At 46.0% G+C, this 27,895-nt stretch overlaps 1 pseudogene; it reads left to right on the forward strand.

Annotated features, from left to right (window-relative positions):
• Window positions 1–118: 118 nt before the first annotated feature.
• Window positions 119–27,454, forward strand: LOC120838470 (annotated as a pseudogene).
• The last annotated feature ends 441 nt before the right edge of the window (window positions 27,455–27,895 follow it).

The raw sequence follows: 27,895 nt of genomic DNA on the forward strand, positions 1-27,895 counted from the left end.
CGGCAAGGCCGTTCGCAGTTGCCAGTGCAGTTTCGTACCCGACATCGCGATAATTGTCGATGTAATCTCTGCATGCTTTCAGCAGCTCGGTGGTTGCTACGATGTCCTTCGGTTTGCAATGCATGTTCTTGGTTATAACATTAACTTGAAAAATAATGTCGTACCACACAACAACGGAAACGAGAAACTTAAGGTCCGTAAGCTGCCCTGCAAGAGTCTGAGCTTCATGTCGGGCGCCAAGGTGTGCCTGCTGTGATTCGGCCTAACCAACAAGGGCGTCATGAAGTTTAGCTGTCTGGTGGCGGACGGGTTTCAGGCGGTTAACTCTGCATTCCTAGCGTGCGGCTCCAAAGTTCTTTACACAATAAGTTTCAGTCGGGTTGAAGCCTCTGTCCCATAGAGGCTCACCGGATGCCGAGGAGGCGTCGGTTCGTTTAGCCTGCAGCTAAAGACTGCACAGTCGTTGGTTTTGCGGCCGAAATGCCAAACGGCGAGCTCAGCCACCCTTTTCTACATGAAGGGGGGGGGGGGGGGGGCGCTCTCCGCGATACGGTTGTTTTGTAGCGTTAGCTACACTGGCCGAGGTTGAGCAGTTTCGCGTGGCTGTCATAATGAGCACGCATAATGAGCGCCCGGTGCCGGCGGCCGAGCCGCCGTCGCCGCCGCGCGTTTTTCATAATGAGCGCGGCTCGCACAATGAGCACGGCTCATTATGAGAGCCACACCACGCGAAGCCGCCGCCGCGCCCACCTCGCCGGTCTGTGCATTCCAGAGCTGGCCACGCGGCAGACGCACTGGCGCCGCCGCGTGGCCAGCTATGCGCTTCCGTTGCGCAGTAGCCAAGTCTGACGCTGCACCGAAGCCGCTTGATAGTGCCTCTCATTTTGTGCGCATAAGCTCACGCTATACGTATATCCTGGCATAGCCGAGCAAGCCCCCGCAATTTTTTTTTAACACCTCGAGATTTGTGCTCTGCATGACCTGACGGCCCTTTCGGCGCCCCCCTATGAATGGCGCCCTGTGCGGCTGCACAGGTCGCCCACCCCAAAGGCAGGCCCTGGCAGCGGGTCCCACGGAGGGGATCTTCGCCTCCCTCGCGAATTTTGGAATGAACGTCCGATCAACCAGTGGAATTCACAATAAGCAACGCGTGTAGCGCGAGCGCCAAGTTGTACAGGACGCGGCACACCCGAATAACGACTTTAAAAATACGTGTATCCCCCCGAGAAGCATGAGAAACCAGCCCTGCAACAGTGTATTACACTAGCCGCTTATCAAAGGCTTATCTGCTGGGGTTGCTTGCAACCGAACGAAGAGAGAACATTATCCAGTGGCTGCGACGCGCGCATGACACCACCTATTGTACAGGGTGTCACAAAAGAAAATTTACACGGTCTTTTTTACCGCAAAAATAAACTAGGCATCGCCGAACGCTCATTCTCCGCTCAAAAGTAGAGCTAGAGGTCGCAACCAGATTCCAAAGTTTCAGCCCGATCCGATGACTTAATCAAAAGTTATAACTGATTTTCAAAAAAATTTCAGTGGGAAAATGGCGGCCGACAGAGTTTTCGAACAGATGGGGCTCTATGGCACCAGAAACCGAAAACGAGTGAAAATCGGCTCTATTTTCCCGATGAAATTTCCGGAAAATCACTTATAACTTTTGATTAAGTTATCGGATCGGGCTGAAACATTGCCATCTGGTTGTGAGCTCGAGCTGTACTTTTAGGCGGAGAATGAGCGTTCGGCGATGCCTAGTTTATTTTTGCGGTAAGAAAGACCGTGTAAATTTTCTTTTATGACACCTTGTATATACCTCACACCTTGATCAAGACGTAAGGAGCGTTCGACGATACGTAGCTTATTTTGCATTTTGACAAACCCGGTTGTAATTTCACCCAAATACCCAGTATGTAATCTCGTTGCCCGTGGAGAGGATGCATCGGTGCGTGAGGCTGGCGTTCGAGCCGGCGTCGACTTTTGTGGTAATTAGGAAATATGCAACTTGTTTTTGGAAGCGAGAAAAGGGCAGGAGTCACCCCAATCACCACGGTGCCCGTGGACAACTTATTCTGGCATTTTTCTGAAAAGAAGTGCGCGTGAACAGCTCTAATCGAGGTTCACGGGCGTGTCTTGCAAAGCTACACAATCAATCAATTTTTTTTCGTTCGGTCGTTTGGTGAGGCGCGCTACTTTTTTTAGTTTGCCGTCTTACTGCACATTTAGTATTAACCAAACGGTATCTTAATGCTTACAATTTCGGCATACTTTCATACAGCTGAAACCCAGTAATTTTCAAAGTTAAATGTCGCTTCTTCTTTCACTGAGAAGCTATGATTCAACACTAAATAATAACAAAAAAGCTCCCAGTCACGAGGAAGCTCGCACTTCGAACGCATTAGCCTCCAGGATTATCTCTCTGGCTGGTGCACTTGGCAGAGGTGAGCTCATTTAGCTTTGTATTTTCAAACCTTGCTATTCCGTACCGATTCGCTTTTTCAAGGCAGGAGAGTTGTGTTTTAGTGGCACCTCGGAGCTGGGTATTCAGGGGCGTCTAGTACCTGGCGTGTAAAATATAACCGTGTTGTTTGGCCAGCGTAAATGAACCACACATCGGAGGGATTTGAAACCTTGTGAAATTGTGCGGCTAGCGGTCGGCAGAGAAAGCGAGAGTTTAAGAACGTGCTGTAAGCTGGGTTAAAAACTAAAAGGGGAGAAGAAAATTTCTTTTTTTAGCCGACGTCTACCTAAGCACGATATTGTAGAAGGAATAAATAACTTTGCAGAGATCTATAGGGTGTACTTTACTGGAGCAACCAGCAAGAAAGAAAACAATATTCCTTTCCTTGCCGGCAAGCTTTTTGTCGCCGAAAGCGAAATGCGAAACAAGCGAAATGTTAGCTGTGTTTGATGTTAGCATTCCGCTTGCCTTCGAGGAATAAATCACGCAGTGCACCCTCCTTCTGGAGTACTACTGGCTGATCTTGTTCGCGCACGCCTCTCGGTTAGTTCCGAGCAAGTGAAGATAATCCCCAGCTTTTGCGCACGGTGCCTAGCTCGAACCAGATGGCCTCCTTGGGGATCAAATGGTAGTTTGTTGGACGAAATTCTGCCTTTCGTCATTTGAGACCATCTTTTTTCTTGGAGTGTGGAGCGTACTGGTGAACTCAACTTGTAGGTGCGCATTTATGCAGTATCCATTCGACTAGTTGAGATACCACTGTTAAATGTACACATTTTATCGTTCTAATGTTAACAATAAAGTCCTTCATGATTAGTATGATGAACGCACTTCATTAGTGAATACACGTTTATGTTGTTGCTCCTAGTAAGCACAACGAGTTCGTCTAATGTTATCTCCGTTTTTTGTAGCTGTACACTACATTTTGAAAGAAGAACGACTCGGAGGATGACGTTTTTTGTATAACTCGTTTTCGGGCTCTCTTTCCAGGTCATCAATAAGAAATGTTTCTTGCGGTGCTGTTTATTCTCACTTCGCTACATGAAGTTGCACCAGCGAGCATTGACGGAAGGGACGGCGGATACAACGTCGTTGTTGCTGTTCACAATTCTGTACCACCCGCAGATCTGATCATCCAGAATATCAAGGTACTCAAATAACACCACGGGTTAAGATTCTAGATGCGTAGTTTATTGGTTGTCACGTGGCCACTTTGGGCCTCATTAAAGAAACGAAATGCCCATCAGTAGGCTTCAATGCTGACTTCTTGGTTGATATGTTGCGTATTTGGCTCATGTCTAGAGCTTTATGAATTGCTCTAAATTACTTAATTTTCTCGAAAACATAATTTTCTCGAATTTCGCGATTCGCCTACGATTCGAGTAAAATAGTTCCCGCGAACCAGTCCGGTAGAGTGTAAACACATTAGAATCTATATCGAGATCCCACCGCGTCGCAAAATTTAGAACCCGCGAAGTATTCTGAAACCTCAGCTTCGACGTAAATCACGAAATATTGAGCCCGCGAAAAATACGTCGCTTACAGTATGTGGCAAAGCAGAAAAAGTCATAGAAAAGCCAACGATAAGTACCTTGACACTTGGTAATGCTGAGGTAGCATAGTGAAAATGCAGTTGAAGAAGAACGGGGCAACACAAAGTGGTAACTCGTAACTTAATGTTTTACCTTAAAGAAAGAAGGACAGAAAAAAAAAACACTGCATTACACACTTTCGCACGTGCATTCTCCGCTCTGCGCCTGAGAGCTGATCATATTTGCACGTCCAAGAGTCTCACCGTAAACTTAATCATAACTATTTTTATGTATCGACTACATCATTGATGCTTCACTAATGCTGTCTGTTTTTTAGGTAGATCTAGCACGCTTCTAGCACCCCCCCCCCCCCCCAATTTGTTCTTGCGCCTTTCACAGATAGTTGTGTTCCTTAAGCGCGGTTGCCATAAAGAAAAAAGGCAATTGTATCTTCTTGTATGCGCTATGTTGCCTCAGTGTGTTCAGTCATTACCAAGTATCCCAGCTATCAGGCTTATTAATAATTAATCTATTCGTTCAAAAGCTTATTATGCCTTAGTTGGAACACTAGGATCGCCAAGCGTAGACCAAGTGAAGCGTTCTTTTGGCGTGCTGCCTAGGAAACGTTTACTAACATCCAGTATCTGGCTTCATTTTCAGTTAGTTTAGTCATGTTTTTCACCTTCAAGATGAACTTATAACAACAACAGTAATTGCAGAGTAACTTTTTATAAATTTCGTTAACATGGGAGCTTGGGCGATTTGGTTACTCATTTGAGGTTATTGCGCACAAGACGCTGACTAAACGAGACACATAGAAAGAGATAAACTCGTGCTGACTTACAACTCCTTTGTATTCGTCTACTTTGTTTTCGCGAAACTAGTTTAAATATCAGATGATTATGAATGAAAGCCAGAAAAAAAAAATAAAGTATTCTGACAAGCGATTGCTATCATCGCGCTAAATATTCTAATTCTTCTTTCAGATGGCGTTATGGATGCGCTACTGACACAATTATCTTCTAGGCGCGCAGTCATCGCTGCCTTCTATTATTTCTCTTGAGAGCGGGTTCTTACTCCTAGCTATGCTGGTACTTTTCACGAGATCTGCTGAGCACCCGCAATCCCTGCAGTGGATGCGGAGGCGACCCTGACATGACCTTGTGGGTGTCATAATGGTGACCCTTAATAGAATCATTTAAGCACCCTCTAGTTTTTCCGATATATTTCTTACCACACGGTAGTGGGGTAGAATAAATCACTCCTTCAGAGCAAGGAACAAAGCATGTTTGGTGTTTTCTTGTGCAGGCGATTGGGCGGTATGGTGAGTGATTTACTTTCCTACACACAAACAAGCTTTTTAGCCTGTGAAGGACAGTAAATCACCCAGCACACCGTCAATAATTAAAAAAAAAACATGATTTGTGTCTTTCTCTGGAGAAGTGATTTATTCTATTCCACTCGCATGTGGGATGAAATACATCAGACAAAGTGGCCGGTGTTTAAATGTTCGATTAGGGGAACACCATTATAACACCCACGAAGTCATTTCTGTACAATTCGGCATCCACTGCAGGGATTGCGGGTGCTCATCGGATCTCGAGAAAAGTACCGCCATAGCTCGAAGTAAAAAAAACGCTCACCAGAGAAACAATAGAGGCAGAGATGATCGCGCGCCTGGAAGATAATTGGGACAGTAGCTATACCTAACGTTATGTGAAAAATAATTAGGATAATTAGCGCAATGATCGCAATGGTTTTTGAGAAGACTTTTGGATTGTTCTCTTTGATTGCGTTTAAAAGCAGTCTTGTACTTAAACTAGTCTCATGAAGAGGAAGTAGAAACATAATACGAAGGAGTTGTAAGTCAGCGCTTTTGTTTGCCTCTTTGTGTACCTCTCGTTTTGCCCTCGTCTTGTGCGCTGTAACGTCAACATGTTAATAAGGCTTTGCATAGAGGACACATTGCCACACAGATATTCTGACTTCCGTTTCGTAACTCTATGATCAATAATTGAAATTGCATTTAACCAAAAGTACGATATGCTATGCTAGAAGTAATCGAAGATTTGTTCTTAAGAATCACTTCTATTTCTTTCCAAATATTTTGTGACCCGAATGGCTCGGAGTGTGATTCCAACGACACTTCCTTGCACTTATTGGATATTTATATATTTGCCTTTGTAACACAATCTACAATAACCTAATGACGCCTGATGATGTTTGCTACTTTTATCCGTAGTGGTTCTTGTTACACCACTCCTTGATCATGCGAACATATAAATGGTCCTTGTTTTTCTTCGGTATTCTTATCTTCATAAACTCCTTCTAAAGGTGCTCTTCAGGCACGGCTCCCGACTACTGCACCAGGCGACGTACGGGAAGTTCTACTTCAAGCGCGTGACCATTGTCCTTCCCTCCTCTTGGCCCCAGACCAGTGAGAGGCAGGTGACAGGGGACAGCCTCTTCCCCAGAGCTGACGTTCGCGTTGGCGACACCCCTAGCGGTGGGAACGGGAATCACCCTTTCACCCGCCACCAGAGAGGCTGTGGAGAGAGGGGAAAGTACATCCAGGTGCCGACGGAATTTCTGGTCAGCATGAATCTTTCTTCGCTGGTTGAATGTGGGAGTCCAGGTAGGCATGCAATTCGTGATTATTTTCAACACAAACATCGTTTAAGCATTACAAACATGATGATCATGTTCCAAGCGGGGACAAAAAGACAACTTCGATATATCAAACATCAAGAACGCGGAATGAAAGTGCGCGTTGTTTCAAGAAATTTAAACTATGAGTGAAACCTAAAGTGTAGCGCATTGATTGCCAAGCCTACGTAAAATATACTGAGCTTTTGAGTTTCTTTTTTTTCTTTTCAGTTTCAGATTCTTTAATTTATCTGAAATTTTACACTATACTCTGTCTCATTTTAAGAGAGATCGCAGCAGAAGCTACAACAGCGAGCTCAGGGCTTTCAGCGTCTCTTCGAAGCACGCGCGCTCGTGCAGTGCAAGCATTGTTCAGGGCCACATGCTTCCGCTTGTGGCACCTAGGGTGCCTTCATGTGCGCTTTGCTTAGGGTGGAGACATCTGGCCATTTTGTTCCCACTTTTACATTCATTTTCTGTTCAGAAGCGCGTGAAAGAGCGTGTTCCTGCACGCGTCTGTGGCGCTGACTGTGCTATGGCGACATTTTGTTTTCGTCGATTTCTTTGTATTTTACCTGTGAGCGCGTGCTGTCGGCATCGGGTACTAAAAGGGTGGCATCACTTTAAACACAAGGTCATCGAGGCACTCTAGTGGCACCTACTGCGTCTGGGCTTAAGACGAAAGGGAGTATATACACAAGCAATGTAGAATGCCTAGACGCCCACGTACAGGTTGCGTTTGAGAGCATGCAATGGGCATTTTAAAGCAACGAGCGCCGTCCAGGGAGTTGATTGCGAACTGGAAATGAAAGGCAGCCCCACTTGCCGTCGCTCGTCAGAATATATTGGCATCGCGCCGATGTAGCGGTTTCGAAAGCTTCTCATACGCCAAACCATCAGTAATAAACAAATGAAGCTCGAAAATAGACGAGATAAACGTGAATATAGATGCTGGCAATGTTGGTCCTGCGGGACTGTGCCCTACGAAAATGGCAGCAACGGGAGGGTAGTCCTAGGGATAAAGTGTACGCATTCGGCCACGCTTACTGGGAAAAGCTGCATTGGCGTGACTCATAGGAAGCAGGGATGCCCTGGTTTAGAAATAGGCAAACTGGAGTCGCGGCCGTGGCGAGCCGGAGAAAGTTCACGGGAAACCCGGGGAGACTTCACTCCCCGGCACGACACTCTCCGGCTAGTTAAGACATACCGCATCATGTCGTGTTCCATGACGAAGCAACTGGATGCTACCAATCACGTTCGCGATTGGAGTGGAGAGGAGGTTCAAGCTAGGTTTACATGGAGCCGGGCGTCGTGGCGACGGCCGACTCCCGGATGCAGCGAAACTCACCGAACACTAGGTCATGTCCATTGGGGGGGTGGGCCAGTCACATCGCTTCCCCCTCTCCGGCCACCATGGCTCACCACGGCTCCCCCTCCTGTTCAAACAGAAGCACAGAAAGGGAGTCCAGCTTTGTTTACGGAGCGGTCGTTCCCACGCCGCCAGTTTGCAAGCCCTTTGATTCGACGTCATGCTGGGAGCCCCTGTCTTCTAGGTGGTGTATTGGTCAGCTGCGCACGAACGATCTCTTACGCATCTGTGTGTACCGGATTTTTGTTAAAGCGAATAGAACTCTCCTTCGTCATCTCCCGTCAAGGACGCTTGGGGTGCACTTCCGGTCTGGGGTGTCGGCGGGAGACGCCATGCGGGCAGGGCTTTGCCCTGTTGTACTGGAAGAAGCCTAACTAACACTTAATTAAATTCTAGACAAAACGCCGCTGCTGAGGTTGCATCGAAAGAACAAGAAAAGGGGTCAAATCATTTTTTATGTATTTTCGGCCTTCCCGGTTTGTTCGAAAAAAAATGGAGAGGTGCCTTAGAAAAAAACAAGAAGAAAAAAAGAAGAGTTTGCCGGATCAGGTTGCTTTTTGCGGGAAGTGCTTTGGGTTGAATTCGCGCATACTTTTGGTGGTCAGATTTATTGATTTTGTTTCAACACAAATGTGGAAAAGGCGCGAGTTTGTCCGGACCATCCGGACCACGTTCAGTGCGCCTTCAGATTCAAGCGGCCGTCTGATTGTTCAAGCTGTTGTCTGCTCGTTGAAGTTGTTGTCTTCTTGTTCGAGTGACCACGACCCGTATACCGTACATTGACACGGTAATTGCGATAGGAAGCCACTGGAGGAGACAAAATACTTTTAAATAAGAAGGTTTTTCGGGGTTAATATTGCCGCGCGCGCAGCTGGCCAAGTAGGCAGCGCGCGCGTGGCCGATTCCACCGCCGGACGCGATAGCGAGCGGACGTGCGATGGAGCGCTCGTCAGCGACTACGACAACGGCGGTTTCTAGCCGTGGTGAAGCTGGCGTCGGCGGTTTGCCGAATGACTACGCAGTTATTTTGCCCTCGATTCCCTCCGGCGAAGCTATGAACCGCAGCGTTGTGCTGCACGCCGACACCCGGGGACGTCCGTAGAAGATTTTGTTCGGCCGCTGAACCAGGTGGGTGTCCGGGAAGAAGTGGAAGGCCTAGGCGCCTTTCAAATGGGACACGTTTGGCTACTAAAGCTGCATACTACTGCAGCCAAGGAGAAGCTCTTGGCGACAGGGCACCTGCAAGTGAAAGACCGCCTGTGTCTGGTCATCGACCCCAACAAGCGGGAATTAAAAGTCAAAGTTCACTGGGTAGCGTTTGACGTGCCCGTGGAAACTATCCGTCGAGCCTTCGAAGCCTACGGAGAAGTCAAGGGAGTCACCCGCGAAAAGTGGAAAGTCGAGGGCCTGTCGGACGTGTACACCACGACAGTCATCGTGCGCCTGGTGCTTCGGGATGGCATGACGCCGGAGTCCCTTCCTCGCCAGCTCCGGTTCCTAGGAGGCACAGTACTTGTGGTCGTTCCCGTGCGCGCGCCGGTTTGCCTTCGCTGTCTACGCTCGGGACACATACGACGTGAGTGCAGGGTGCCTAGGTGCGAGGAATGTCGAGCCTTCGGGCACGACGCAAGGGACTGCGTGCGGTCGTACGCCCGAGCCGTCGCCAGCCATACCGCTGACGACACGGGTATGAGCCACGTCATGGACGAGGCCGAGGCGAAAGAGGCAGCGTCACCCACAACGATAGCTCCCTCACCAACAGAGCTTCAAACAACGGGAGCGGAGGCCAGCACGGCGCCGTGTGTCGCGCAAAAATCAAGCGTCGACCACTCCTACGGCACTGGGAAACGGACTTAGCGGCGAACCTGCGAGAGAAGTGAAAGTGACGGCGCAGGAGACACCGGCCGCGAGCGACACGACAAAGGCCTCCGAGGGTGAAGACGCGGGTGAAATGGACTTGGACGTGCGGGGACTCGCAGCTAGGCGTAGGCAACAGAAGCTCTACCGACTGTTTACTGAGCATGAGTTAGATATCGTGGCCATTCAAGAGACAAAAGTAGAGAGTGTGGGTCAAACCGACAGTATGTTGAGGTTGTTTCTGTCGCGCTATGAAGTCTGCGTGAGCCACGCTGTTGGTTTGTCGGCAGGTTGCTGCTTGTTCGTTAAGAAAGCTGTCGTCCACACTGTTACGACATGCCCGTCCGGGCGGTTTGTTATGTGTGATTTCACCGCTTACAGTCTTGACTGGCGGGTAATTTGTGTTTATGCTCCCAATAAGCCCGATGAGTGCAGACTGTTTTTTGAAAATATTTATGGGTTCTGCCAGTGCGATCGACTTATTATATTTCTGGGAGACTTCATTGTGTTTGCAAAAGTGAGGACCGCTCCCATTGGAGGGCGCTACAAAGACGCCAGTGTGACGGCTTTATATAACCTTATTGGGCACTGTGAGTTGGAAGATATTGCGTGTTGCGTGCCTCGTGCAAAAGGTCTGGTGTACACCCACTTCCAAGGTACCAGTCACGCCAGGTTGGACAGAATATACATTTCGTCGGATTTGGTTCCCCTTAGTGGTCGTTACTCGGTCGACTACGTCTCCTTTAGCGATCACTGCCTTGTTAGTGTTCAATTAGGTGTCAAGAAAAACGGGCCACCTTTTTCGTGGGAACAGTGGAAACTTAACGCGGAGCTGATGCGAGGTGAGTCTTTTAGGAACTTAGTCAAGGAGAAATGGCATGAAGTAAAGCGGAAGGGAGGGTGTGTCATCGAGAAGTGGGAGACCTTCAAGCAGGAGGTAAAAATCAGCGGAATTGAGAAGGCGTGTTTCTTGAAGTTCCAAGAAAAGAAAAACGAAGATGTGTTGCGTGAAAACCTGAAGAAGCTTTTACGGGAAGAATGCCGAACTCCCGGCCTTTTTATGGATGACATTAATAACCTAAAAGCCCAACTCGAGATCATAGATCAGGAAAGATATAGGGGAGCCGCTATACGAGCCCGTTCCGAAAGATTCTTGGTAGGAGAAGCGCCCACAAAAAGGATGGTTGCTGCGGAAAAGAAATACGCGCGCGGCAATGAAATAGTGGAAATCGAACACCATGGCGTTCTGTCTGACGAGAAAAATTTCATAGAAAAGGCTTTCGTAGAACACTACACTAATCTTTTCAGTCGTCATGCCTCACAAAAGACGGCGTTTGAAAGCGAGTTCTTGTCTTTACTGCCGACAATAGATAGTACTTTAAAAGGTCTCCTTGAAGAACCGATAAGCCTGTCGGAGATAACAACTGCGATAGAAGATTTGAAACCTGGGAAATCGCCAGGTCCAGATGGGTTGACCGCACTTTTCTATAAGACGTTTAAGCATGAGGTTGCAGTTATTTTGTTAGATGTTTCTACTGAAGCGTATGACCAAAAATACTTACCGCCGTCGTTTCTGCGTACGCATACCGTATTGATTCCTAAGTGTGACGACCCCGCTAAACTTCGTAGTGTAAAATCTTATCGTCCTATAACGCTTACTAACATAGACTACAAAATACTAATGAAAGTCCTCGCTAGACGATTGCAATGCGTGATCACGAACGTGGTGGGGCCGCACCAGACGTACGGCATACGGGGTCGAAGTATTTTAACTAACATTCATGTCGCTCGGAGTATATTGAAGTGCTGCGAGTCAGAGATAATGAAGGTAGCGATGTTACAGTTAGACTTAGAAAAAGCCTTCGACCGCGTGTCTCATGATGTCCTCTTTAGTGTTTTGGAACATATAGGGGTAGGGTCTGTAATTTTAGAAGGAGTGCGGATGGGCGTACCGAAACTGTACAACTAGCTTGATTGTCAATAAGCGTGTAAGCGAACGCATCCCTGTCAGATCTTCCGTAAGGCAGGGATGCCCGCTATCCCCACTATTGTTTGCTTTGTATATAGAACCCTTTTGTTTGCGCATTATTCATGAGCAGAATGTTCGCGGTTTTACTCTAAACACGTGTGAGGTGCGAATACTGGCTTGCGCGGATGATATTGCGATATTTTGCACCGATAGAAAGAGTGTTAAAAAAGTAATCGAAATCACAAAGACCCTCTGTCTGCAAACTGTGTGTTTAGTGAATTGGTCAAAGTGTTTGGGTTTCTGGCATGGCGAGTGTCCATCCAAACCGAGAGTGTACGGAAATATCGAATGGAAAGCCTTATCAACCCGTTATCTAGGCGTCCCACTAGAGTGTTACCGTGATAATGCCCATTTCTGGCGCGAAGAGACTGATAAGCTACATGATAAAGCAACAGAGAGCGGTTGCCGTCGTATGTCAATGTTCGCACGCGCCACGGTGTGTAACCTATTTTTTGTTGCAAAGGTATGGTACCTACTTCAAGTACTGCACTGTTCTCGTATTTCCATTCAAAGGTTGCATCGTGTTTTCGCGGTAGTCATTTGGGCCTCCTCTTGGGAACGTACCAGCCGAGCGAACCTATTTCGACGTGTCCGATCTGGTGGCCTCTCTTTGGCCCATCTCTTTATTCGACAAGTTGTTAACCGTTTTATCTTCCTGCGTGATCAAACCAGTCCCTTTTTGCGTACTGTTTTTCAGGTTCATTTGTGTGACGCCTTACCTGATTTTATTGTTTCGTCCTGTGACGGAGGGTCTGGTCCACTAAGTCCCTACTTAAGAGAAGTAGTCGGTGCTTACAGATTTCTAGTTGTTCGCTTTTCGTTGGAATATTTATGCAATGTGTCACGAAAACGTCTAACGAAAGATTTAATAGAAATGTCTTTTTCACCTCCCATTTATTGAATGTTGTATAGCACTCTCCCTGGGCAGGATGTACTCTGTCGGGTTAAAAAAATGCTGGTGCCCGCTAATATGAAAACGTTTTTCTTTAAATTACATACTGCGACACTGCCGGTGAAAACATGGTTACATGAGAAAGGTGTGTACGTTCCCTGGTCAGTGAATTGTTTTTTGTGTAAGCAACCCGAAGCAATCGAGCATGTGTTTTTAAACTGCTGGGATGCCGTGTTTTACTGGGACGTCCTTCAGCGAACGTTGAAAAAATATCTCCCGTTGAATGGGCATGGGATACGGTTTCTGCCAGTTGATATCACAGAGTCTGTGCCATATGATTTAATTATGGCCGTAGGTCTCCACAGCATCTGGAGGAGTCGCATGGCAGTGCGGCACGCGGACGTTGACGCGCGACCTGTGTGCCAGTATTTTACTGAGAGTATCCAGAAAATTAGGGAAGTGTTTAGCGTTTCAGGAGATGGCCCAGATTGGTTGCCAATCCTAGACAACCTGGCTACAATAAGATCTGTATAAGCACTCCACGCTAGAGCACTGCACGGGCCCGGGCCAGCCCAAAAGCCCGAGCCCGGCCCGGCCAGCGGGCCGGGCTCGGGCCGGGTAGCACGTATTTTCTCGGGCCCGGGCCGGGCTCGGGCGTGAACAAAAAAAGTTCTCGGGCCGCGCCGGCCCGGGCCGGCCCGGGCCGTGCCTGGTCAATCTTGTGCCGTAAATCATAAATTGTTGTTGATAGCAAGAAGTTTGCTCATTGATCTTTTAGGTTCATTAAATACAAAAAAAAAGCGAAGTGCAAATTCACTACAGCGTCGTTAAAAATAATAACTAAAAGACGTCTTGAAGCTAGAAAGCCTTCAAGCTTTTTCCGTGTGAGCGAGGGTTCAGTGTTATAAGTTGTAAACAAAATAAATTCCCAGCCATATGCTTGTCAACCTGTCCGATTCATCGCTCTCAAAAATATCTGGTTCACTATTAGGAAGGTTTAAAAAAACGTACGCAAGCGCTTTGGGTACCGTAAAATAGCGTTGCGATGTAAAACCTATGGCGATGCTAATTTTAGCTTGCCCAAAGTGCTTGAGCACGTTATTCTAAGACTCCCTTATTGCACAGAGCGCGACACTATATTAGCGAGAACAAGCGATCGTCGTGTTTTTATGTTTATCTCAGAGAATCAAGACGCTGTTTTCAAAACTATTAGTGTCTTTAGAAGTGCTCATCTGGGCCACAGACCTAAGCGGTATACTTTGGTGCCTACCAACACCATTTCGAAGTAAAATTCGAAAAAAGAGCCAACGTCGTGTCCGCAGTATCAGTGTCGCGCAGTGTACTTAGTCCGTTCCGCGCTTGCACGTTTTGGGAACCATCTTGAAAAAAAGAAAAAAAAAACGTTTTAAGGCATTAAGTAGGAATATATTAAACTTAAGCTTGCCTGAAAGGGTTGTATATTTTAAGAACGCGTTGACATGTAAAGCTACTTCAGAACATATTCTTAAACAGAAAAGGTGCGCAGACCAGGCTTAGAACGATGGAGACTTTTTGCGAAGAGGTTGCGATGTGCAGGGCCTTATAAAAGTAGGTTGAAACGGGACGCGTTGAAACGCAAAGGGTGTTTCGGAAACTGGTTCAAATAAGAAGGACGTTCAGAGAATGGGTCGAAACAAGACAAATTCAAACGAGAAGGGCGTTTAGGGAACTGGTCGAAACGGGACGGGTTCATATGGGTAGGGCGTTTAAACAATGGGTCGAAACAGGACGGGTTCAAATGGGGAGCTCGTTTCGAGGGTCAAAACGGGACAGGTTCAAACGGTAATTGGTTGTTTCGGGCTACAGCCATCGGGCCGGGTCGGGCGGGGCCTAGAAATTAAAAATTCTGTCGGGCTCGGGCCGAGCCCGGGCCGTGTCTCTTCCGGGCCGGGTCGGGCCGGGCCTAGAAATTAAAAATTCTGTCGGGCTCGGGCCGGGCCCGGGTCGTGTCTCTACCGGGCCGGGTCGGGCCGGGCCTAGAAATTCCGGCCCGTGCAGTGCTCTACTCCACGCTCACCGAAGTTTCGCTGAGGTGTTTGTGAACAACGTATCTGTATAATCCCATGTATACCTGGCAACAAAAAAAAAAAAAAAAAAACGCTCGCGTGGTTTAATGGTTATCGCGCCTGCCTCCCACGCGAAAAGCTAGGGTTCGAATCCTGGGAGCGACGTGTCTTTTGTTTATTCCTGAAATTTAGTGTTCTGGAGAATTCGAGAATCATGTTGCTTGTTCCAGGCCCGAATGTTCTACGCGTCGAAGTTTCTACGCCGATTATTCCAGAAGACCACGCATGTACATAAGGGGCTCCGCGTGGCGAGCCACGGTCAGTTTTCGCCCCAGCGTTCGACTCTGCTGCTACGCTGACTTCGACTCCCGCAACGCTCTGTTATTAGCTTTTGTACCCTTTTATTTTTTGGCACAAGTTCGCCACATTAAACGTTCATTTATTCCTGTTTATTTCTTGTTTATTGGTCACCACCCGTGACATTTTGGTGGAGGTGCGGGGTACCGCATGCCCGTGCAGCGTTCCCCTCCCAGGGCCCGCAGTGCAAGCCCGATTCCAAGCCCGGTGAGAAGACCACTCAACGCGGAGCCTGAAACTCGGACCAGTCGCCGCACCCAAGTTCTACACCCGGATTACGGACTTCTGCCACCCCGGACCGGCAGCCAACGAGGCCGACGATGGACAACCAGTCGTCGCAGAACCCGTCCGCCGCCGCCGTCGTATACCTTCCCGTCGCACCCCGGACTCCGACGCCAATCCACGGGGAGGTCCACGAAGACGTTGAAGATTGGCTTCAACATTACGAACGAGTTGCTCGCCATAACACATGGACTCCGGAGCAGTGCCTTCAGAACGTCTACTTCGCTCTGGAAGGCACGGCACGCACCTGATTCGAGAACCACGAAGCGTCGATTTCGTCGTGGGTAGAATTCCAGGCGGAGCTGCGACGCACCTTTGCCAACCAGCATCGACGACAGCTTGCCGAAGAACTCCTGCGAGCGAGAACCCAAGGGCCGACCGAAAGCGTCACGAGCTTCGTCGAAGACGAAGGCCTTGTTCGGAGCCCGCCTACCACCGTCGAAGGTTTCATCACAGAGGCCACCAACATCGAACGTGCCCTTCAAGCACGCGCCGCCCACTATCACCGAGTTCCCGGCGTCGCTGACTTCTCATCTTCCGGCTACAACCCCACGGACATCCGCGAGATAATTCGGGACGTCGTGCGGGAGGAAATCAGAAAGCTGCTATCTGCTGCCACAAGCCCAGCTACGCCCTCGGTCGCTGAGATTGTCCGGGAAGAACTTCAGCAGGCGCTGCAGCCAGAAGTTCTCACCAGCACCGCTCCTGAACCGCCGAAGCTGAGCTACGCGGCAGCTACCCGACGACCACCGCCCCCTGCTCACCCGTATACGGCACCACCTCGACGTGAACCTCTAGCGCCGCAGTATTCACGACGCCATGAAGATCGGGCGTACGTCCGCCCAGAACAAGTTGCTCCACGAAAGACCGACGTGTGGAGGACGGCCGATCGACGCCCGTTGTGTTACCACTGCGGTGAAGCGGGCCACATTTACCGTCAATGCCCCTACCGACAACTGGGGCTGCGCGGGTTCCACCTGAACGACCCGCGCCCAAGGTACGACGAACGCCCTCGTGACATCGAGGAGTACCTCCGACGTTCGCCATCTTCAACGCCGCTTCGCCGTGAGCCCCGCTCACCGTCACCCAGACGTTCAGCATCTCCAGCGCCACGACCCCGCCGAGAGAGCCTGTCGCCCTTGCGTCGCCGGGAAAACTAAGTGCGGCAACGCCTGGAGGTGGCGTTGCCGAAGACCACCAAAGTAAAGAGCCTCCTAGAACGCCGGAGCGCTCCCACTCTCTCGACGCTACGCATCACAACGACGTCCCTGCATCGGTGTCCAACAACCTAAACATCATTATCGACGGCCACGACGCATCGGCACTCGTGGACACCGGAAGCAGACTACTCAGTATTGAGTGGGAGGCTCTCTCGTCGCCTGCGAAAAGTGACAACGCCGTGGGAAGGCCCTCAAATACGAACCGCCGGTGGGCACCTCATCACACCAGTCGGGCGATGCACTGCTCGCGTCGAGATCCACGGTGAGACGTGCCCTGTGAAGTTCGTCGTTCTGCAGGACTGTTCGACGGACTTTATCCTCGGAATGGACTTCCTCGGCGAGTATGGTGCCGTCATCGACCTCAGAGCAAACCGGCTAACTCTGCGAAAACCTGTTTCACCACCGGAGGAACCCAAAGCGACGTCATCCGGGGTCCGAGTCCTCGCAAGTCACGTAAACTTACCGCCGCGGTCGAGTGTTTTCGTACCTATCGGGATCACCGAAGCTTTCTGCGGCGAAGTTCTGCTCGAGGCGAGCCTCCAGTTGCTTCTAGGAAGGGGAATAGGCGTCGCAAGAGGGGTAGCTGAACTTCAGGATGGCGGCACTGTGATCCTCATGACGAACTTCCGAAACGAAGCGCAACACCTCACGAAAGGGACAGCCGTTGGCCACGTGGAGGAACTCCGAAACTCCGCGGAAATCGCCGCCATTGCTAACGAATTTTCGCCACCTCAGCAAGACAGTACGTCGCCAGCGTAGCTCGGCATTGACCCTAAGCTTCCGGGCCCGAAACGACGTCAGCTGATTAAACTCCTCGCCGAATACCGCGACTGCTTTGCGACGTCGTCGAAGGTGCGCCAAACCGCCGTTGCGAAGCATCGCATCCTTACCGAGGACGACGCGCGCCCTGTGCACCGATCTCCATACAGAGTCTCCGTCAAAGAAAGGCAGGTGATCCCGGAGCAAGTTCACGAGATGCTGAACGACGACATAATTCAACCCTCAAGCAGTCCTTGGGCCTCCCCAGTCGTACTGGTTAAGAAGAAAGACGGGACGCTTAGGTTCTGCGTGGACTACCGGCAGCTGAACGCAGTGACGAAGAAAGACGTCTATCCACTCCCCCGCATCGACGACACGTTAGACCGGCTGCGCCATTCTCAATACTTTTCATCGATGGACCTGAAGAGCGGCTACTGGCAGATCGAAGTCGGTGAACGGGACCGAGAGAAGACAGCCTTCGTCACACCGGATGGGCTGTACGAGTTTAAGGTGATGCCCTTCGGACTATGCACGGCGCCAGCAACTTTCCAGCGTGTCATGGACACCGTACTGGCAGGACTGAAGTGGCAGAGCTGTCTCGTTTGTGAGGGTTTATAAGGACGCCGATCTAGCAGCTTTGATCACAAGAATTAATAATGTTTCTAAAGACACGTTTGGCATTAAATTTTTCCTTAAAGATCATAAGGTAGATCTTCCTCTAAGAGTAGTCATAAACGAGAATGGCACATGGCAGAAAATAGTGTCCTCATTTCTTCAGAAGACTCTCACGATCTTGGATACTAGATCCCCGTTGTCACTGCGGTGTTCTGATGATTTAGTAGCTGAATTTCAACCTTTCCACGGAAAGAGGTGCACGATATTTTCACTTGACGTAAAAGATCTGTACTATTCTTTGGAACCAAAGACGTTATTGGCTAGGGTCAGCAGCTTTTTGGAAGAACATTTAGTCAGTTTCCAGTCGCAGTCGGGGGTATCTGTTCAGGATGTTCTCGGGATTTTAGAAGTGTATCTAGGTTCTACTGTGGTGCAACATAATGGTCAAAGTTACACTCAGCAACAAGGTGTGTGTATTTGGTCAACGGTAGCCCCAACTCTTTCGGATATTTATCTAAGAGACCTAGATCTGCGTCTTCTAGAGTCTTTTAGACATAGATCCCCTAAGGAAATTCTGGTGAGGAGGTACGTAGACGATATCTTGGTTTGTTCAACAGATGGCTCCTTAGCGGATTCTTTGGAGAAAGTAGTGTTCGAAGCAGCGCCCGAATTAAAGTTTTCGCTAGAGGGACCGAATGAAGACCGTTTACAGTATCTCGATATTCAGCTTAGGAATAGTTCAGGCCTTTGTTGGGAGTACGGAAAGTTCGCAGCAAAACCTCTTCTTCCTTTCAATAGCTGCCATTCTAAACATGTCAAACTGGGAATAATTCGGAATCTGGTCAATTCAACAGTACAGAAATCATGCTCACATTTTCTTGGCTCTTCTCTTCGTCGACGGACAGAACGTTTCGAGGTTGCTGGATATTCTCAGGAACATAGTTTAAGGCAATTTATGTATATGATATGTCCAAAGAAGTCAATTCAGAAAACTCCTAGACCTTCAAAGCGAGTAGTCCTTCCATATTTTCATAAGATTTCGCACAACATCAAAGCGTTAGCCAGTAGGTTTAATATTGGCACTGCCTTTTATACAGATCAAAGATTGAGCCGTCTGACCCCTTTTGCCTCGACTGTTTCAGGTTGCACGGTAAAACACAGAGAAAGGGATGTAGAATGTTCGTCGGGTGTCGTTTACAAGATACCCTTTGATTGTGGCCTCTGTTATGTTGGACAGACTAAACGCTGTATAAATGAGCGCTTGATGGAACACAAACGTTGTATAATGAAAAAAGGCCCGTACTCCGAGGTGTCAAAACATCTGATCGAATGTAGCAACTGTGCACCGTTGTGGCATTTAACTTCAGCAGAGTTGCGGGAAAAAGATGACCATAAGCGATTGATGCAAGAGTCATTAACAATACTAAGTCACGGGAACGCAGTTAATAGGCCGTCGTTTGGGTTGGACAATGAACTTCGGCGGTTTCTAAGGCTGTGAAAAGTTCTGACCTTCAAGGTTTATCTTTGTAGGTTTTCGGGTAGAAGAAACGTTAAGTCGTTTTTTATGTGTGTGTGTGTGTGTTAATGGGGGGGGGGGGGGGGGGGGCTTAGGCTTTCCAGTGTGTTTCGCGGTCGGGTAGCGAGGGGTCAAAGATAAGAGAGGTGCATGACGCAGAGTCCGTTGTCCTTGTATTTAGTCAAAGGTAACATTGGTGGAAAGTGGCATTCTTTGGGGTTCTCACCCTCTCCCCCTTTTTGTTCTTTTGTATAGAAGTGCCTATATAACCAGATTTCGGAAAATAAAAATTTTAGCTGTGCTAGAGTCTTTTTAGTGTTGTGTCGTTTACCCGCAGTCTCGGGGTTTTTTCAACCATGTGCAATGTACACCAGGTCGTTTGCGCCCTTACCTTTTGTTCATACATGCTACAGGATTCTATATCAAAATTAGACCGGATCATTTTGTTCAGAAACGTTGGCAGTGTTATTTGAATCATCTGTAAACCATAGTCGGTACGAGATGCATCTACTACCCAGAAATCGGAATGCCGAGTGTAATATGTTATAGGTTGGTTTCTAGGGGATGCTAAGCGTATCAAAAAGCTGTTTATATCTCGATATTCCTGTTTATATTTTACACACAATCTAAAATCATAGTATTGATACACATTCGAAACACCCAGCCCAACAAAAAGTTTGTTAGTATCAAAATTATATGGCACGTTGCATACGACCCTTAGCACTCTTTTCTGTAGTAAAAATAGTTTTTGCAGATTAGTTTTTGTGGTGGTACCCCAGACTGGATGACAGTAATTCAGGTGAGATAAAAATAATGAGTTATATAAAAGCAGCTTAACTCCAGTAGGAAGAATATGACGATGTCTATGTAACATACCAGCTATTCTGGCAAGTTTAGAAATTAAATAGTCCACATGTTCGGTCCAAGACATGTGCTTTGAGAAAATTTCCCCCAAAATTTCAAATGTGTTTACTATTTCGATCGGACACGAGTCTAAGACAATGTCGCTTGTTAGGATGATATTCTTATTTCTGGAGCTAAAAAAGGTTGCCTTCGTTGTTTTTTTTTGTTTATGATAAGATTATTCGAATTAGCCCAGGTCTCTAGAATTTTTATGGTTTTATTAGCAACACAAGAAATTTTATTGGAATTTTTAGCTGAAAAAAGAAGCTGGTGTCATCAGCGTAGGTGATAATCTTTACGTTTGCTGCCATGTTAACGATATCATTGATGTATATATTAAACAGTAGTGGCCTTTTGGTACTCCAGATTTAATTGATTTTGTTTCGAATAAGTGGCCGCTAATATTAACGAACTGTTGGCGACTTTCTAAGTATGATTTAATGAGGATTGCTGCATGTCCCCTGATACCATAAATCTCAAGTTTTGGAATAAGTAGCTCGTGGTTAATATAATCAAATGCTTTTGTAAAGGCTATGAATATGCCTAGGACTACATTCCTTTCTTCTATGTTGCGTAAAATATATTCTTTCTGGTCCAGTAAAGATAGTTCTGTAGAAAGTTTCTTTCTAAACCCGAAATGGGATTTTGTAATGATGTTATGCTTTTCTATAAAAATGGTAAGACGATTATGTATTATTTTTTCTAAACCTTTCGAGAACACTGGGAGAAGTGACACAGGCGTGTAGTTATTTATATCATTTCTATCCCCTTTCTTATGAAGTGCAGTTACCTTAGCTATCTGCATTTTTTGGGGGAATGTGGCGGTTTCTAAACGAAGATTAAAGATATATGCCAGACAGCGAGCGATGATGTCTAGAACGAGCAGGACTGGACGTATATGTATATCATCGGCGTCGCAGCTATGACTAATGTTGACGGTGCGGAATACTGAGGCCATCTCTTCTTCAGTAACCGGGTTTAAATAAATCGTTTCATCTACTTTTTGATGGACATAAGAACAAGCATCGGCCATGTTTGTATTCTCTCCTAAATTAATAAAAAATCATTGAACACATTAGCCAGAGAGCGACCAGTCAGTTCGACGTCATTATGGATTATTGATTCGATGTTACTTTGAGTTACGTTGCAATTCAAAACAGTGTTCAGCTTTTTCCATATTACATCAGTGCCCGGTGGGATACCGTATTAAACAAATTGTGATATTAGATAATTTTTCCTTTCTTGAATCCCTTGTTCAAAGTATTTCTGTATGCCTTGAAGATATTAAGTTTCTCGGGGTCTTTACTTTTGGTGAAAGATTGATATAGTTTGTTTTTTATTTGAATCTTTGCAACTAATTCTGATGTTATTCATGGTTTTCGATCTCTCTTGAAGCGCTTAACGTTTACATAGGGGAAGTGTTTTGCATATATAGCTTTGAAAATTCGAAGAAATGTCTCTTAAGCTTGATTCGCATCAGCTTTGTTCAAGACCGGAGTCCAGTCTACACTGTTCAAACTATCTCTGAAATGATCTAGGCTGTCGCTGGTAATACTTTTGTACCCGAGTGTGAGGTTTGGGGTATTTACGTTTACTTAAATTTGCATCTAAACAAAAGAGAGTTGCAAAATGGTCACTGATATCGCAAGCTATCACAAATGATTTTGTTTTACATAGCTCAAAATTGGAAATGAATAAATCTATCAACGTTTCTGACGTGGTTGTAATACGTGTTGGTTGACCTACAAAGTTCACGCACCCGTTTACTTGAAAAAGTGTAGTAATATTCTTTTTGAACTACTATCGCTTAACATGTCAATATTAAAATCCCCTGCCCAAATTACGCTGTACTGTTTTTCTTCTATAAACGTAAAGAAGCTATCCAAAAATTCCCAAAACTTTAAAAAGTTTCCGTCTGGGGGACGATAAAATACTGACACAACATGTTTATCTATTTTTATCGACAGTACCTCATAGTCATCGGTAGAGCGATAATACTCAGATAAAAATTTGTAACTCATTAATTTATGAGTCAACATAGCAACACCACCACCGCGCTGAATTTACGGTATGGGTTTTTTAATCAGGAAGTTTGAAAGCATCACTATCACGTTTATACCAAGTTTCCGATAGCATAATTACGTCGAAAGAGACATCCAGCTCATTCAAAAAAAGCTCCAAATCAGCAGAGTTATTTTTGGCAGTTCTGGTGTTTAGATAAAAACATTTCAGTGAGGATGAACATTTAGCGCCCAAAAATATTTTAAGTTCTCGCGGCAATAGAATTTTGGCGGTCCCCATCTCGCAAGATGACCTGAATTAACATATCAGACAAACAATAATGTTGAATTATCGAATCTTTGCAAGGTCATCCACATTCTTAACAACAAAAGGTCAATCTCCATCTTTTTCGCGCACAATAACCTTTTCATTTTTATGCCATGCATACTTGAATCGGTTGGCACTCGCCCAGTCTTTCGCGGCGTGAAGGAGTTCTCCGTTTTGACGGGTCATGTTTTTTTGGATGTAGATATCACACCGCTGCTTTCTTAATTTTAGCACTATAGTCAACACTTGGTGCAGTCGTATTTGTTGTTCACAATTGCTTTAGTATTTTTTTCTCGTAAATATTATATCCGTATTAGACATGGAATTCAGCTCGGGCTACTCTCGGAGTTCCACTCACGCGGCCGATCTGTCGTAGACGAGAAGTGAAACATCTAAACAAGGTTCAAGTCTGAGTTAGACAATGATCTCACATCTACTTCCGCTAACCGTTCTCTTGGATTCATAAAGCAATTTCTTAAACAAGCACCCGCTCACTTACGTAAACTAGCTTATATCACTCTAATCCGCCCCAAAATTCAGTATGCTTCTGCAATATGGGATCCTGAGCAAACCTACATTATAAGAAACATCGAGTCTTGGCAAAACTGTGCTGCGCGTTTCAATTGCTCTGACTGCTCTCCATTTTCCAGTGTCGCCGCATTAAAAAATCAAGCTGAGTTGCATGACCCTATCACGCCGCCGTAAACAAGCCCGTCTGTAATTATTTTACAAGCTGTATTACCAAGCAATGCTTCACGACGATGTTTTTTTTTTTAAAATCACTCATTATTTTTGCACGTCGCGATCATTGATTCAAAGTAGCGCGCATCACATGCCACATATATAGTTACGCACGATCATTCATACCACGGATTATAATCGACTGAACAACCTACCGGCCCACATTGGAACTGAACTAGATTTGTCTAACTTTCAAGAGCTCGTGCGTAGTTATACTAATACTTACGTTCTTTTTTATTCCTTGTTGTTTTTGTGTAATTTTGTGTACTATCTGTGTACTACACATTTGCTTGCCCCCCTCCCCCCCCCCCCCCCCTTCCCTATGTAATACCCTCATACAAAGGGCCTTTAGGGGTGTTTTGAGTAAATAAATAAATAAAATAATAAGATTTTCTACATATTGCTATTCGTGTCTGGTATTACAGAGGTTCATGGAACAGGTGTTTAGATCCATTAATATACAAAATAGTCGGTGCCTGGTTGGTCAAGTGCTTGGTGTGCAATGTCCTCTCACAGAAGAGATGGTGAAAGCATCTTTATTTTATTCTATTGCGGCGAAATGCGATATAGCATACAAAGCTTTTTTAAAACCATTAAAGTGATTAATGTCTTTCAGGGGAGCCAAGGAGATTTAGAGCTGATGGAAACTGCGCTAAACAAAAGCTTAATTTAAAAAAAAATCTTATAATATTTACCTCCTTATCACGTGTACTCGTGGATGAGTGTTAGAGCACGTTGGATTCTTCTCCGACAGAAAAACAACAACATAAAAGAGAAATGTTATTACAAATTTTTTTAGTAATTTTTGTTAACTTATTTTCAAATATAAATTCGATGACGCACTACCGTACTTTATGTTCAATCATATCTTCGAGATAATATTCTTTATTTGAGGATGGGTAGTGTACTCGTATATTTTGCACGCCTTTCATAGCGCCTTGATGTTTAGCTCAATGGGAACTGAGTTATTTTTATTTTAATTTTAGCGCGATCTTCATGGTCCAATAACCAACCATCTGGCCTACACTGACGCGGTTCATTCCATTCCATACATCTTATTGCTTACTAGAACCACAGCATAGACGCTTTATATGAGAGCCCAGCACGCGCATCTTCGCCGCTTTGGGAGGCGAGCAAAGCACGCGCCACACGCACGAACGATGAAAATGGCGCCGACCAGAAGCGCTCTTCTGGAATGGTCTGTAGATATTTTCCAAAATAAATTAAACACCAAGGAGCACGCTTATTTGTAGATTAGCTTCACGTGCTGCCGTCTCTAGCAGTAAGTTTTCTAAAGAAATTCTTAAAGAAATGACACGTTCCTTCGGGTAACGCGAGCGTGCGGGGCATCTGTACCCGCACTCGGAACATTCTGTGTGGCGCTTGGGTAATTTGCCAAAAATGTATTGCGTGAACAACCAGCCTTTTTTCACAGGCGAAACTGCCAGCTTCTGATAAAAGGATAACGGATTTCCTAGCGATTTCACGAAACTAGCGAGCCGTGGCTTGAGCGCACCGAGTAGCAAAGAACGGTGTCTCAAGGTCCCAATTGCTTTCGTTGTTTTATTTCCTCATAGCACATACCATAGGTCTTGGCACGTAGGCCAAAATCATGCTTTGTGAAGCTAGAGATTATCATAGCACGAATGCCCCTGTTTTCTCGCTATTTGACGCGAGAAAGGCGGGCGCGAGCGTACCCGATTGTCGGCCGCGCGCCTCGGTGCCCGCCCGTGACGCCACATTTGAATGACGTGGAAAACTAGGGAAAACCTGGCAAGAGCTATGTACTGGTTTTGGCAGCGAACAAAATATCGCTTTTTTAATTAACAAGAATTCTGTAGGAACGAGATAGCATTTCGGAATCAGGAAGTCATCCTCATTCAGACGCCTTTGAATTAAATAGCTAAAAAACCGGCGGAGTTCCCTTTTAACATATTTTCTTTTTATACGTTCTTTATTAAACGTGAGTTGTGAGTTTAGCGCATGTCCACTCTACGTATTTCACATTTCTTTGTTCTTGGTGCTTCTACGCTTATTAAGTCAATCAATTTAGCGTCCATTCTGCGGAGTCCACGTGGAATAAATCGCCGCGCGTCACATCTATTCGCGCGAAGTTTTGCGAAGCAAGAAATCTTATTACGTTCAATAAAGCCAATAACATACTCAAATATTGCTACGAATGCGTAGAATCAACTATTTCAACGTGAAAAAGAGCAGGGGGACTTACATCGACGCCGACATGGCACGCCAATGGTTGGTAGCTGGAGGATGGCGAGCTTCTTGCCTGCATTCCATTGCGCATGCGCAGCGCCGGTTTCATGCATCTAGGGTCGCTCCGGTTTATTTCTAAATATAAGGTGTGTGTAGAACGAAGGGTGATGATGCGTCGATTATATTTTTCAGCTTTTATTTTAACTCACGAGTGGGCTCGTTTCCGGTATGGAGTGTTTGACAATTCCGGACATTCCTCAGACAACGGTTGCAACCTTTTCTGTACCGAAGGTTTGCAGGTAAAATTAATTTTTGGCTTTTCTTTGTTTTTAATGTTTCGTGATGTACGTTTGTGTGTATGTTCGTACATATTGAAGTTAGTCTATCTCAACTGGCGACTTGTCTCTCCACTGCAGGTGAACAATTTAGGCAGTTCATTAGAACCGCGATCCCGAGGTCTTTGGCGTGCGCCAACCAGTGGTGATACACGACAGCATGATTTGCGATAGTCATAGAGATTGAAATGGACAGGGGTGGAGGTTAAAGCCAGCATCCCTGGTTTTGCAGGGCGAGCTTTCGCCCTATGTGCTCCGAACTGGTGTGCGCTAGCTCACTTTTACTTGATGTGCTTTCAATATGTCCTGTTGATGAGCGAATTTTGACATACAAATAACATACCCAACTTCTTGTTACTTGACACAAGTATGTTTCTAAAAATACACTGATATTTTTACAGCCTCAAATATCAAATAAGTTTTATTGATGGAGTAGTAAAAATAAATTGTTAAGGAGAAAACTTTGTTACAAGCATTCGTTCAATAGTATAAACTGTTACGTTAAATTTGCAAAAGAGCTATGGACGAGAAAATTTATAGCATCTGTTTAATTTACCGTGACATATTCGACATTAGGCCCGAATTTCGAATCCCTGTGCGTTCTAATCTAGAAAAGACGGGGCAAACTTATGCTTGTAATTTTTTACGACGTGAATTAATACAAGTCACAATGAGGTTATTTTTTCCTGCAACTTAGAGATTGTACTTGCTGTGCACACCTTATGTGGTTTTCAGTTCCACGTGAGGAAAAAAAATTGTAGAGCGCATCCACTTCCCGTCAAGATGGAGGACCAGTGAAGCTCCTATCTTCACGACAACCATACAACTATACAACATCTATACGATTTACATATGATTGCGATGAAGAAACGTACAATACTTAGTGGTTTATTTGTCTTCATTTCCGATCGAGTCCAAGTCTGTTTATCAGCATCGTGGAAGCGAAAGAAAGGAAGGTTAGATCTCCGCGTTCTGGTCTCAGTCTCGTCACAGCGCACTTCTGGCTGAGATAAGTCGGTGACCGTAGATGATAACGAGGAATCAGGACCTCACTATCTAATTATGCCAAGGAAGACTGGCTCACGCGGGTTGACGTCTCTATATTTGTATTTATTTATATTTGCAACGACCGATGGGGAGTTTCTGGTTGACATCCGCAGACGTATTTTTTTCCTGATTCTAGCGCATAACAGCTTCGCTTTAAAATTTGCTACGTCTATTTTTTTGCAGGTGTTCAGGTTTTGCAACGAGAAAGGGAATGACAATATTTTACCGGCAAAAAATTTTAACTACGAAACTTGCTCATCTAAACCAACCTGGGCTGTTGTAAGAGAGAGCGACGACTATTATGAGTAAGCCTAGTTTATTTGACACGTGTCTTAAGATGAAGAGTTTTATTCATTAACAATTTCATCACACCGCATCCTTTCTTTAACCAAGATTGCAAGGCCCTTCGCTCGAAGCCATACCCGATGTGGTATTTCGTGTGATTCAACACATCCAGGGGCGTGGAAGAAGAACTGTTCTTGTTTTTGATACGTCGAGCTCGATTGTGAGTGATTAAATCCCAATTATGTTTTTTTGCAGTATTTTTAAACGCTTTTAATTTCGACACAAAAGGATTAGACGTGCTTCCAGGATTTCTGGGAAATTATTTTGCACCCTGAACAGCTAGCGTCGACAATATAAAGATTGATTTATTTCTAGATTTATGGCTCGCACAATTTTGAAATTGCGGCATTACTAAATAGATTATAGCAGTGGAATTTATTTGTGAAAGAGGTTTTACGATTAGAA

Source organism: Ixodes scapularis, unplaced genomic scaffold (assembly GCF_016920785.2).
Source record: "Ixodes scapularis isolate PalLabHiFi unplaced genomic scaffold, ASM1692078v2 PGA_scaffold1__304_contigs__length_218370807, whole genome shotgun sequence".
Lineage (NCBI taxonomy): Eukaryota > Metazoa > Arthropoda > Arachnida > Ixodida > Ixodidae > Ixodes > Ixodes scapularis.